Source organism: Ambystoma mexicanum, chromosome 10, assembly GCF_040938575.1.
Source record: "Ambystoma mexicanum isolate Mex_15411 chromosome 10, UKY_AmexF1_1, whole genome shotgun sequence".
Lineage (NCBI taxonomy): Eukaryota > Metazoa > Chordata > Amphibia > Caudata > Ambystomatidae > Ambystoma > Ambystoma mexicanum.
In genome coordinates, this window is record NC_090932.1 from 1,458,058,366 (window position 1) to 1,458,072,322 (window position 13,957).

The window sequence follows — 13,957 nt, forward strand, 5'->3', positions numbered from 1 at the left end:
GGCAAGCTCTACAACGACATACAAGTATAAATGAGTAACCGAACACATTGTTTCTTAGTAATATTTTAACAGACATGACTACTGTGTTCATTCTAGTGAAAAATGAAAGAGGCATGAATGGCCCACCTGCCTTTTCTTCCTTGCGTCTAGGAATGCCTCACAGGTTGTGTTTGTGACATACTATGGACAATCCATACAGATCTGCACTCTGTCCAAACTATCCAGCATTTAACAGACATCTATTGCGGGAGGTCTCATTCGTAATAATACCTTAAAAAAACAGGCAATTTCATCCCCTCCTATTTAAAGGAGAGGGTAACTGTTGTCTTCAATATCCAGTCTCAGCAAACTCGCTGTAAACAGATTCGGAAACATGCCCGACATTTACTCGAGGTATGATTCTTTTACATGGTCAAACATCATCTTCATCTATTGCGCTTTGCTTTTTCGCGTACCTGCTGTGTACAGCGGGTTGCTCTAAGCGTGGAGTGCTGCTTACCTGCACATCAGAGCTCTCCTTGCTAGTAATCTGCCAATTAATGAAAGTGGCATAAGTAGCCCGTGACGTCCTACGTATTATGGGGACACGGACGAGTCGTGTTAAAGGAGTCGGCGTGTATTGTGGGAATAAGCCAATTGCTGGCTGTAATGATGAGGTATGCCAATAATGTCATCCCTGTTACAGAAGAGGGTCACTTTCGTCTAATGGGGATCTGCTTGACCGAAATGAAGTGTTCATGCTGCTGAGATGGGGACGCCTTGTGAATAATCCATCTGATCATGCACAGCATGTGTAAGTAAATTCATTCATTACATAGAGTTAACAGAAAGCATCGAGTACACAAATGCTGCTACTTCGGTGCCGTACAATCATCATGGTGACGTATTACTCAGGACGTTAAATCGAACAACTAGAACCTCTGTCAGCATGTGTGGTTGTACTCATCCGTGTGTGATATTTGATATTCTGTCCATGAAGAACGTACCTCAGGCTCCCATCTTGGTACTTATGAGACACTGCATATACACAGGATTATATTTTCGATGGACATATCTCAAAAGAAAAATAGGATTGTCGATGTAGTTAAAGGTGGGTGTTAGTCTTACACGGTCTTAATGTCTGCTGGACAAATTGTAATGCATACACATATAAAGTTCCACTATCCTCTGATAGAAATTGCATAATTCGACCTTGCTTCTTATGCACTCCACAGGGACATTGCTTTTTTCCACACTTCAATTAATTACATTAAGATAATCGAATACAGGAACTTTGAGTGATGTATTCTCCTATATTCGGTAACAAACAGAAACACATTTGATGTTTCATTTGGTTCACAACATTCACAAGAAACAATGGAAATTGATCTTTGTTGAGGCCATTAGGCATAACTGTGTCTAATCGATCGATCCCGAAGGTTTCTCTTTGTTCAAGTGTCTTGTTAATGCTCATATTTAGATCTCTGTTTATCAGTTCAAGAGACTGAAACCGTATTTGTGATAAATGGAGTTTGTGTTCAGAAAAATGTCTAGCAACTGAGGAGTTTTGGTTGTGTGGGCGGATGTTAGATTTATGCTTGTTCCACCTAAAACATTCTTTCTGCATGTCTGGCCTACATAAAGAAGGCCACAGGGACATTTGCTAGTATACAACAAGTTTTTAGAATTGCAAGTAGAGAAGTGTCTAATGGAATCTTTGCTCCTGATCTGGGATGCATAACATTATCCTTTGATGATACGATTACAACTGTTGCATCCTAAGCATGGAAATATCACCTTTTGTTGTGGTGAAATCCGAGTGTTACCCGTGGTGTGGTTCTCACCAGATTTCTCAGGTTACTGCTTCTTTTGTGAGCAATACATTTTTTTTTCGGTGAAACATGCTTGGATTCTCTGGTCGCGTGTCAATATGGGCCAGTGTTTAAGAATTCTTTTTTTGATTCTAGAGGATTGATTGAATGCTGTACTTGTTGATGTAGACTAGTGGACTGTCTATTTTGTCCTTCGGCTTCTCTTTAGGGGCCAATAGGGATGGACGATCTCTCAGTGCTGCCTTGTCCGTGCTGCAAGTACTTCTTGATGACCTTGTTTCCGAAACCGGTTTGTGATACGCTCTACCTCTCCCTTACATCCCATCATTGTTAAAACTTCTTTTGATCCTCAGAAGCTGACTGAAAGGTAATCCTCTCAGGGTGGAGGTAATCCTCTCAGGGTGGAGGGTGGTTGAAAGGTCATCCTGTGTAATAAATTATTGCGATCTGTTGGTTTGTAGCAGACTGGTCAGGAAATTGGGTGCCTAGGGATTTACCAGAACACCAAGGAAATGCAGGATTAGTGTGCCAATTTCGTGGGTAAACTGGATTTGATTGTCTATTATGTGGAGATCTCAGAGGAAGTTGACGTTTTCCAGACTGCCCTTCCAGATCAAAAAAATGTCATCCATGTAGCAACCCCAATATTTTATGTAGTTGTGCCAGATTGGGTGCCGAGTCGCATGGTCATATTCGAATTTGAGCATAAATGCGTTTGCGTACGCACAGGCCATGAATGCTCCCATGGCGGTACTACTTGTTTGCAGGTAAAATGTTGCTTTGTGTTTGAAGTACGAGTTGTGTGCTATAAACTCAAATAGGCAAACAATAAATTGCTTTGATGATCCGACTTCACCTTCTCTTAGCAAAATCCATTCTACTGCAGCCTGGCCTAGGTCTTGCGGTTTTGAAGCATATAGACGTTTTATGTCTATTGCAAGTAGTGTATCTTTTGTGTCAAATGTCAATCTGCCCAGAATGTTGAGATGTGTTGCGTATTCTGTGCATCATATTTTTGAACCAATGGTTGTAGGGTGCTATCGACATACATGCCACGGGTGGCAGAAAAACCAGACGGGCAGGTGGCTTCTCTAGAGTCTTGTGAACTTTTGTTAAGAGATAAAAGCGAGCTATTCTGGGATGTATGTTGACTAAGGTCTTTGTCTTACCATTTAGCCAACCAAAACTCTCAGCCTCATCTAGAAAGTTCTTTAGATTCTCCATGATATTTGTAGGTGGATCTTGGTCAAGGACTGCATGTGTGTTGCGATCATCAATTTGGTTATTGTACTGAATTCCTGCTCAGTCATCTGTAAGAAGAACCACTAGAGCCCCTCTGTTGTCTGCTAGGCGTATGGTTATGGACTAGTTTTCATACAACACCCGTACTATGTTAAGATTACTTTTACAGAGGTTTCTAAACTGTGGTGTCTTAAATTTAAATTTCTTAAAATATATCTTAGAACAGCTTTGTGGAAATATCAATAGTATCATGCGGCAATGGGGGCATGAAACTGCTCCTAGGTTTCAGTTCCAAGTAGTCACAGCTATCAGAGTCTTGCATGTCTATATTGTCCTCCATGGTGGCAAAGAAAGTCTTGAGTTTAAGTTTCCCTTTTGTAGGATCGAATGTTCCCTTGCACTAAGTGTTCTCCTAGATAAATAAATTGCTAGGTTCTCCTCGATAGGCATCTCTGTTGTGTGCAAGTTGGTTTTCCTCTTCCCCTTACCCTTACCCCTCTGTTTTTTTGGTCTCGTGTCCGGACCTAAAAAAAAAAAACACACTGCTTCCTGGTCCTGTTTCACTGATATCTGATGTATTGGCTGTACCAGTATCTTGGCTTTGGTGCTGTGGGATTGTTGAGTGTAGGTTTCACCGAGAGATGACCTGTGGAGCAGTTTCTGAACCTAAATTGGATGGTTCATTAGAACTGCTCCTGTTGGATGCATCTTGGTTCTTTACCAGTTCATCCATGTGTAGACTTCATCGTTGTGATAATCATAGGTGTCCTTCTTAAACCTCCCAATTTGTGTCTGTTCCAGCTCAAATGTGTACCCCTTAAGTTTGTTGTTGATGTCATCTAGTAGATGTGTCAATTCCTCTCCACCTAGTGCAGTAGCAAACCCACTTTTAATATCTTCTTTTTCAGAGGATATGCTGTCTAGTGTATCTGAAAGTTCTTGGATAGTTAAGAGAATTATGTCTAAGGAGCACTTATTCAGAATGTTGTCCCATGTTTTGATAAAGTCCCTATTTTGTTTACAGAGTGTCGGGCGTAATGGAATGCATAGGCCCCTAGGTATGCGCTCGGTTCAGTAGTACTAAGCAAGTGTGACTGTGTGCAATTTTATGTTAATTTCTCTTCTAATGAGGTATTCTAATTGTTTAATGTGTTTGGATGGCTCAATGTTTGCTGTCCTTGGTCGAGAGTCTTTAATCAAATTTAGTATGGCTTCTGCCTCTCAGTCACAAACTGCCCCAATATAAATATCACCATCAATAAGACCAATGAGCTAAAACCCAGCCAGACTCTGCTACCCGTCAACTCGCAATAGGATAAATACCCATTAAGTGGACACAAAGGCAGGCATGCTTCTAGTCCCAATGTACACACTTGCACACAAAACTTCTCAAGCAACAGACATTACTATTTTTAAAGTATTTTGGGGACCTTCAACCCTGAGAGGCTGCACCAAGACCTGGTCGCTCCAGTTTTCACCAAGAAAAATAGCAAATGTCTGCAAAGCAACTGGAGTCAAGTTCATGTCAGGTCATGGATCCAGCAAGGGTGTTTATGAAATCCAACCATTTTAAAGCAGCATAGCGGCCAATTGGCCATGTATGGCAGACAGTGTTCCTAATTATCTTATGGTCATGTGGTGTGTGGGCCAAAATAATACAAATAACAGTTTTTAGTTAGTAGATGGCACGGGCTAGAAATCACAGTAAAAGATTGAAAGGCATGGTTCAGCTGTGTATTTTACATACTGTAAATCTCTGTAGCAGTTAAAATAGTGCAGTTAGCGGCAAGCCTGTGGACCGTAGTGCCTGCATGGTTGACTCAGCCTTTTATCCTTTAGTTAACACAAGGAATGGTAGCTAGTTGGATAATTAACACATCATTCAAATACTTAGTTTTTTTTTTTTTATCACATACTCCGGTATTCAGAGGAACCCTATAAGTGAGTGGGGAGGGAGTTGCAGAGGCATCACTGGCTATTACAATCGGTCGCCATCCTGCACAACAACCGCTTGGCAAGAAATTGTAGGGTCTGGTTGGTGCTTTCTGGAGGGATTTATCTGTGTTTTTACTTTGATTTCCAATCCGTTTTTGAACTGGTCTGCAGCCAGGGTACCCCATCTGTGGTCTGGCCCTTTGTTTCTGGATTTCTTCCTTTCCCCACACAACCCCTCAGCAACTGGCTAAGGCAGCCGGGTGTCCCTTTCCTTTCGTCTTGGCAGCCTTATCGCTCTGCTTCCCTCTGCCTTAACCCATCCATCTTAATCCATTCCCTGCCCCTCCCTCCCCACTCCCACCTATTCGGTTCTCACTGTTCCGTGCCCCCCACCCCACATGACCGGCACAGCTGCACTTCAGGAGGCCCCTCCTAGGGCAGCCATGCCCGGGCAGCTGGGCAAAGGCTATAGGCAAAGGGCAGCTCCAACTGCCTGTTTGCCATGGACGCTGTCTACTACTACAAACAGATAAGGTGGCAGGAATTGGGAGAACAGCCAGTGCTGAGCTTCCTAAATACTGCCACTACCTTATTACCAGATCACTACCATGCAATTCTTACCACGGTTTGAAATCTTGCTGTGCTCCAGGGCTAGCCAATGTATTGCATTTAAATGAATAGGAGGGTAGCAAAGGTATTGCATTTAGATTAATTTGAGGGGAACCATTCTATTGCAATTAGAAGAAATTCCTGAATTTAGCTGTACTTTGTTCTCACCCCTCCTAAATCCAGCTGCATCTACACAACCAAGAACCAGCCAGGACACATGGCTACATATCCCATTCCATGTTTATGAATACTAGCCGACGGCACAGCCAACCCACCCAAACCCCTCTGCTACCGTGCATTACTCTATGAAACATTGAACAACTGCCATTAGAATGCAGCTTTCCCCACAATAAAAATGTGGTCTAGCTGCACACAATGTGTCTCTCACATACTCTCCAGACTACCTCTCTGCACCCATCCACATGCCTATTTGACATGGGTGACTAGCAGGGACCTGACCACCGCTACCAACCTTTGGATTGGCTAAAATGCATTCTATAACTCTGACAAACTTCCCATACCTGGTCTTCGGTCCCCCAAGGGGGTGTTCATCCTATAGTACATTGGGACCATACCAATGGCTATACAAATGACAATTACATCACATCCATTAGGAAATGTCCTATAACCACCGCACTCCAGGGAATGGGTCGCCTTACAGCTGATGCCAGACCGTCCAAAGGGCTAGAGGCAGACAAATGGCTTTAGTACTCCTGCTCAGAGACAGCCTTAGGGGAGGGCATGCCGGATGGCCGCCACCCCTCTCCCCCAGGGTCCCATTAGCCCCTGCCACACCAGCTCGGGGGAGTCTTTCAGCTCGGAGGAGTCACTACGCCAGCTCCCCCGAGCTGGCGTAGTGGCAGAAGGCGCGGCAGGAGCCCCTTTGTTATTAAATGCGCCCAGGGTGCTGCAGCCCCCAAGGCCGGCCCTGCTCCTGCTCCTCATGCTTAAAACCCAGATGGAGAGGATTCCACAGCAACACTTAAAACAGTTGCAAAACTCCACATGGAACCAATGTGCCACATAAAAACCAAACTCTGCCAGTCCTAGAATCTCTCTGCCGTAAGAATAACAGTTTTATGAAATTAACCAGATCTGTAAAGTGGCCCTTTAAGAAATATTCTTAAAGAGATTATGTCCGAATTGACGTAGTGCAGAGGCTTAGTGTAGCCATTGGCTTCCTTGCAAATGTATTCATTTAAAATAGGTTTCTTGCCAAACAAAAGGAGATGCAAGCAATGTACACCAACATCTGAGGAGGATCCCTGAAGGCAGGCCTCACCCGATGGGACCAATGGGAACAGGTCTCAAGAGAAGCCAACATGGTTTGTGATGTGAATCATTACAACTCATCTCCCTAACCTTCCTTTCCCAGTGGACAGTCGCCAGTCTCCATCCCAGTTCACGCTTTTTACACCTATCCGAACCCCACGACAGAACCAGAACCTACCTTTTCTTAGTATCCCCCCCCCCACCCCATTTCATTCTTTTTCAACATTTATGGAGTCTATATTATAATCCGCGCATGTGATTTCATGGTTTAATTCACATGAAAGGCTTTAACAAACAATACACCGACCAAGATACAATGTATACCCATTAAAGAGTTGGTCTCAGAAAACTCACCTAGTGCAGAATAATTTCATGAACTTGCACCCCTTTTAAGCTTCTTTTCTTCCCAAACACAGGTGTGCGTGGGAGACCCATGAAGCCCTCAAGATTGCCAGAACAAACTCCTATTTATCAAGAGCAAAAATGAAACCTCCAAGTTTGACACAGGAGTAGTGAGAGGGGAGGAAGAATTAATTTAAGTTTAACAGAGAAACTAGACACACTAGGCCAAACGGATCGCCAGCAGACGCAAACCCTACACACTCGGTTTCATGATATGGTATCCCACGGAGGCCAAAGAGTGTCACTGAGGCACAAACGTGGAAGATTGACCCAATCCATGCTAAGAACATCTACAATGATTTCCTGTGCTACAGCTTACAAGCCTGTGCCAAAAAAAACGGGGCCAATTTAGAATGCCCATAATATAGCTTTTCATTAGGTTTCAAGATCACAACGTGTAATAAAATGGCCGTGCAGCCATGATGTGGGTTGCACACCTGGACATTATGCAGAGCGTTCATATGTATATTCAGGCATTCGGCCATTGCAGGACTTTGTACTTTGGCCGCTGTGCCAGTTCCTTTACCAGCTAATCTGTATTCAAGGAGATATGGAGCATATTCAAAAAGGTACAAAATAGAAGACTACGTATAAAGGGTAGGTATTATGTTTAGTGCAGGTGAGCAATCACAGAGCCAAAAAAACAGGCATATTAACAAGTAGGTGCACGACTAGAAGACAGATTAACCCTGATGATATGGATGTGGATAATGTTCTGGAAAAAAATAAGGAACATTAGATGCACCAGGATGCTTCGGAGGAGAGTCGTGCAGCTTCGTGTCCCTCATTTACCAACAAGAAAATGCTGTCAAATGTTCAATAAGGATATATCTGATAAACATGGATCTACACCACCAAAGGGGTCCCTTGGCTCTGACCATTTACGGGAAGCAAAGGGCCCGAGGAGCCAAGGCACTCAAACTAGAGTTCTTATTTCCTGAGCAGGAAGCTGCCTTTGACCTCGATTGGCCGGGCATTCAAAAGACAGGAAGTCTGTACGGAGAATGAACAGCCACCTGGGTGAGATTTCCTAGAAGACTATGGATCACCACGGAACCTGGCACAAGCGTAGTACAAACATTCTGAAGCAAATACACAAGATTAGGCTGAGCGTGCCCTGATCTATATCATGCCAGGTAACACCCATCAGGTGGCCTGTTGCACAACTAGGACACATTTCTACAAACACTATTAAATAAATCTCCCCGGTGCACAATGGACTGCGGAGAACAAGCGTCGAGATGCAATCCAATGGCAGGATTTTCCAGAGCAATGGAAAACTCGTTCAGAAATTGAACGTATTATGAAGGATATATACTAATCAGGTACAGCAAGAGGGTGTTAGACTGGTGTCGCCTCGACAGGTGAAACGGATCCATAGATGGTTTAGGTCAAGCCAAATAGAGGAACAGTGTTTGTGGGATAGAATGATTGCATGAAAGGATTAGAGGCCAACGGATGGACTAGGAGTGTTTGAGAGATTAAAATTATTCATTGAAAGAATTAGATTGGACCATGTCGCTCAGGAACTTATCGATCACAGACTGAAGATAGCAGTTACCTCTACATCAGGCCAACAAAAGCATGTTATTTACTGTAAAGTACTGCTGGTGCATCAAAAATAAGCTTCATGTTTGAGCAATGGATTTGACTTCTATAGTGCACTGCTCCAGTTTTAAACTACCTTTAGATGCCATAGTACCCGACCACAAGCAGGCTGCAGAGTATGAAAAAGTGGCACTTAACAAGTGGCCTGATTTTCTGGTGGAACTTTCAAGGCTGAGGTTATACCAAAGTTGGTTTCATGGTCTATGGCCCAGAAATGAAGCAGTGTGGGCATTTCCCCATATTAGATAGATGGAAGACTGATGGTTTTTGCTGTGGAATGCAGGGTTGCAATTGCAGTGTGAAATTGGATTTCTTGTAGCAAATATATTCAGTGTTGCCTTCAGACATCTACTTGTGAATGAACTAGGGTCAGGCTGGGCAACTCTATGTAGTCATGTCTGCGTATTGAAGGCGACTGCATCGCTTTTCTGAACATTGAGGTGAAACCTCACTGTGGTCCACTGGCAGCAGGGGAAAAAATGAGTTCAATGGTGTATCCACAGGCTAAAAGAAGAGGGCAAAGCTGTAACACCAACACTCATCCTCATTTCGGATTAATGAGGCAACTGGCTGTGTGACGTGGTAGAAAGAATACATGAAAGTATATTGCCCCATCTACTGACTTGCTCTTTGAGGTTTTTTCTCGGGTACGGTACCTTCATCCGGTGTAATACAGCAAGAGTAGAATTGAACTACACCATTTTCCCCCTCAAATAAAGGACCGTCTTTACATTTCAGCAGAGATGGAAGTGTAATATAAATCATTGGTACGCTGTACCACTAGTTTGTTTGCTTTTTATAGGGCATACTTTTAGTTCAAGGGCTCAAGAAACGCGTCCTGGATGCTTTGACCTTCTTCCGTGCCAAATACAGAATCCGCACAACCAGACATTAAAGCACTGCCAGTTTCCCCAAGTCGCAGCAAGACACACAAACACACACCCCCCCCAAACGGCTCTGAAGCCTGAGCACCTTAACGACCTCCCAAAAACATTCTCATCAACAGCAGAGCTTTTCATATGCATGATGGGACATTTCCAACAAAGACCTTGCAAAGCACTAGTTGCCTTGCAAATCTAGGATAGTTAAAGAGAGCAACACAAAGCAACCTTTTCAACATTTGTTTATATACATGTCTACTAGCTTGACATGCAAAAAATAAGGTTCCTTTATGTCACTAATCAAATGTTCTAAACATCGTGAATAACAACGAGCTTAAGGTTTGTGACAAAGAACCCCCATATTTGAGTTTATAACACAACTTTTATTATGGGTCTGAAATCAGTGAATGTACGGTGGGTTTAAATAGATTGTTCAGGTTTGCATTATCTTGTGAAAATTAAAGCCACAATGATCTTCTACTGGATTAACATGTTTCTATAAGGATCTACATGTTGTCATGTGGCTGCACTGTGCAAAGTGTGGATTCTATAAGTAAACTCTATAAGGCAGTATTATTGCAGACATTGAAATCCGAAACTAAAAGATTTGAAAAAATGTAAACTTGGAAGGTATATGTGCCGAGTGGGTTAAAATCCCGGCTTCACTGTTTAGCCAAAGTGTGTGATCCTGGCAAATTATTTATTCACATGGACTGAACTGGAAAAATATGAGGGTTTTTCCCACCCTCGAAATAGTGAAAACTTAATCACACTATTTGAAAAAGAGAAACCCTTGCAATGGGACAAATGTAATGGGTAGGAAGAAAACAGCATACACTCGTGCTCCTCTGTTAGTGGACCCCAAAGCTGTCACCTACAATTTCATTATTGGTGCGGTGGCCCTCCCTCAGTCCTTTATCACGTGATTTGATGGCCAGATATATAGTCTCAGCAGCGGGTCAGTCTGCTATACTAGAATCGTTGGTACAAATTGTAGCAGAGCCAATATTCGTTTTTGCCCCCTGCTGCCAGTCACAGCGGTGGCTTGGTCCAGGCAGAGTACTGCCCCACAGGAGATTGAGTGAAACTCTTTGCTATGTTCTCTTATGCTATTTTATTGCATCTTGTATAACCCAGCCGCTGCCATTGTCGCACTTTTAGGAGCCTTAGGATCTGCAAGCAATGGAGTCGGGGCATAATGTAGTAATGGGGCACCAGGGAAAGATTGCCTTGTTACAATATTGATGTGTGGGAGATCTGAAGATGCGGCTCTATGTGGTTTAAGTTTTATATATTTTGTGAGCCGCATACTGCAGTGGTTAATGTGCACTCCAGGTTACTAAGCTACTTGCTCACGTGGTTTTCTGTGGGTCTGTCCGAGTGATGCTTTAGGAGTGTGGGGAGTTATGTTGCTGTATCTGTAGTGCGTAAATTTGGGGTTTAGGGAAACTTCGTGCAGACACGTGCTTTCAGACAGTGCCTGTTCCATTGTGTAACCTGCGTTTTCTCGGTGCACAGCTAATGTGCTGCAATGTATTTTCAGATACGGTGGGAAGTAGAGTGATTTTGAAGCGGCTATTGTTACCATATCTTTCTCAAATCAATGGCAACCTTCATTGCATTGACACTATGCAAGAGTGGGAATTTGAGGACAGTGACTGACCAGGGAGTCAAGGACCAGATAAGGGGTGGATGGACCAAAGGAGCAGCTGCCAAGGGAGCCACCGACCAGTGGTGAATGACTCAACAGAACAGCCAGTGACTAGAGGGGAACCTAAACCTTTACCTTTTACTTTTGCATTTACCATAGTTTTACTTCAGTCCATTTTTAGTTTGGGCTGTTAGGTGGTGCTTACAAAAAGTATTGCACTGAAGTGAAGCTAGGAAGGAGAGGACATGCGAGAATTGACACAATTTGAGAGTGTAGTTTAGTTATTTACCAACCCATCGACTGCTCATGGCCATTTTGGTCCCCATGGCCATTTCCCCACCCCACTACTGTTCCCCTCCCTTCCGAAAACACATCCTCTTGCAAGATCTTTGAGTTAGCTCCATCAAGCAGTAACATTAACATTTTGGCAAGTCAGTGTTACTTCTACATAGTCTGCTGAGAGTGAACGATTAATCGCTTAATTGCATTTTTAAAAAAGCTACATGTTTAATAAAAACCTCTTAAACAAGTGTGCCTTCCATCACTTGATGTATATATGTTCCCTGCACTGCAGTCCAGTCTAAACAAACATTGACAAAGCCATGTTTTGACTTGTGTACAAGTATTAGATAGGAATATGTCAGACACTCATATGCCTAGTTAGTCACACCATGTTCCAGCTGTCACATCTTGTGGTCAGGTAAAACCATTATGACAGTGCCTGGCAAATACCTACGCCAAAGACAAATCTTTTGTCTTTGCCAATGTTTGGATTCAATCAAAGTGACTGCAGCCAGATGGTTACTGGCAACTACAAAGTGCATTGAGGTTAAGGTACAGATATGGGCCTGCTCAAGGTACTCAATTTCTGTTTTGCTCAATTATTGTTACTTACAAATAAAAATATTAAATAATAGAAAACGTAGAGTAATTTACCTGCCATAGATGGATTAACTTCCTGTACTATTAATATAGGGAAATTACATTTGTCCTCATGTATAGAGTCCTATACAGTTCACATTGTATTGCCAATCAAAATGTTTAAACTAGATTTGTAATTTGCACAGATAAAACAAACATTCTAAAGAGATGTGGGTCAAATAGTATCTTGCTTAATTTGCATGCACAGTGTAGCAAAGATTTCTATTCATGAATATGTTGTTTTGATATTGGCCAGTTTATTATTCCAGCCAATGCCTAGGTGACCTGACCTACCTCACCCTGTCCCTCCTCCAAATTCTTCCCTCTCCGCCCACCCCCTCCACATCTGTCTCACCATCCCACTCCCTGCTTTTTGGATGCAGCCACAGTACCACTAGTTCCTTTTTTCCCACTTCCACCACTGCAATGAAGTCCCTTTCTCTACTAAGTCGAAACTGGTGCTAGGTGTTAATATACAACCAGATGCTAACACATGCCACTGGCAATGATTCTAATCTGCTGGTGAGAGGTGAAAGAGCTGCGTTTGTGTGGGGGGGGGGAATGTTTGCATTTACTTATCCAACCACAAGGGACCGGGAGACGGAAATGTGAGATCGATTTAGACTGAAAATACCCTAATTGACTGTCCCGTTTGGCTCCAATGCTTCAGCACGCTGGTCGCCTGAGCGTATGTCTTTGTCGTGGGACCTTTACATCAAGGTTTTCAGTGCACCCGCAACCGCTTTTCCCTATTCAGGCCCACTGCCACCAAGAAATAAGCCTAAAGCATGCCCACTCCTACGTGGTGTCCCTTTTTCCAGGGGGCATTGTGCTTATTTCTCTCCTTATGGAAGGAGGTCGCCAGCATCACCTTATGGTCTCGCTGTGCCTGTCCCTCCAAACACACGTCTCGCACTCAGCGGCGTAGGCAGGATTGTATAACAAGTGGTGCCTGAAGCTAATGTGGTTGGGTCCACTCCATTGACATCTGCAAATGCCCATACAGTTCTGCTGAGCTGGCATGTACCGATTTTCGGTGGGCCTTGCCCGCTCAGGCCCTATCCTGTCTACGCCTCCCAGCCCACACCTCTTTCCTGTATATACACACTCTCCCAGATGTGAGGTTTTCTGCGAAGCAACCGCCACACCCACGCTGCACTTGACCTGTAAGGTCCTGTTCTGGTAAAATATGCCCAAATACGTTAAAACTAGAAAATATCAATCTTTTCACAAAAACATCCTCGAGGAAACATTTCATAAGCACATCTCATCTTCCCCTCCCTCCTGCCACACCCCACCCCCTCGGATTGGCTATTTTTTGTTAAATGAACTAAAACGCCTTAATTGCACAGGTTTCTTACCTTTAGACCTCAGTCATAGTTAAAACCTTCTGACGTTTCTTGTAGTCCTGTATACTTTTAAAAGCACAGACATGGTTCCTTTGGGGTACCTTTAATAAAAGGCAAAAAGAATTAAAAAGGGATTTCTAAGAGTGAAATTTGACAGAGATCGAAAAGAAAAAAAATAGGTACATTTACACAAGACGTATTAAAAAACGTTGCCCAATATAGTACTACATTTCTAAGCAGAGTAATATTCACGTAAACAGTAAACTCAGGCACAGG

The 13,957-nt window shown here is 43.2% G+C and overlaps 1 protein-coding gene and 1 long non-coding RNA gene across 3 annotated transcripts in view; one reads left to right on the forward strand and one right to left on the reverse strand.

The window, feature by feature from the left end:
* SH2B3 (SH2B adaptor protein 3) overlaps positions 1 to 13,957 on the reverse strand; it is a 570,764-nt gene that overhangs the window by 410,545 nt on the left and 146,262 nt on the right. Inside the window, exon 2 of one of the 2 annotated variants that reach the window (XM_069619527.1) lies at positions 13,694 to 13,782. The exons of the other annotated variant lie outside the window; for it this stretch is intronic. The gene's annotated coding sequence lies outside the window, so the exon portion shown is untranslated. The remainder of the gene's footprint in view (positions 1 to 13,693; positions 13,783 to 13,957) is intronic. 2 annotated transcript variants of the gene reach the window in all.
* LOC138492404 (uncharacterized) overlaps positions 1 to 13,957 on the forward strand; it is a 338,216-nt gene that overhangs the window by 131,280 nt on the left and 192,979 nt on the right. The window lies entirely within an intron of this gene.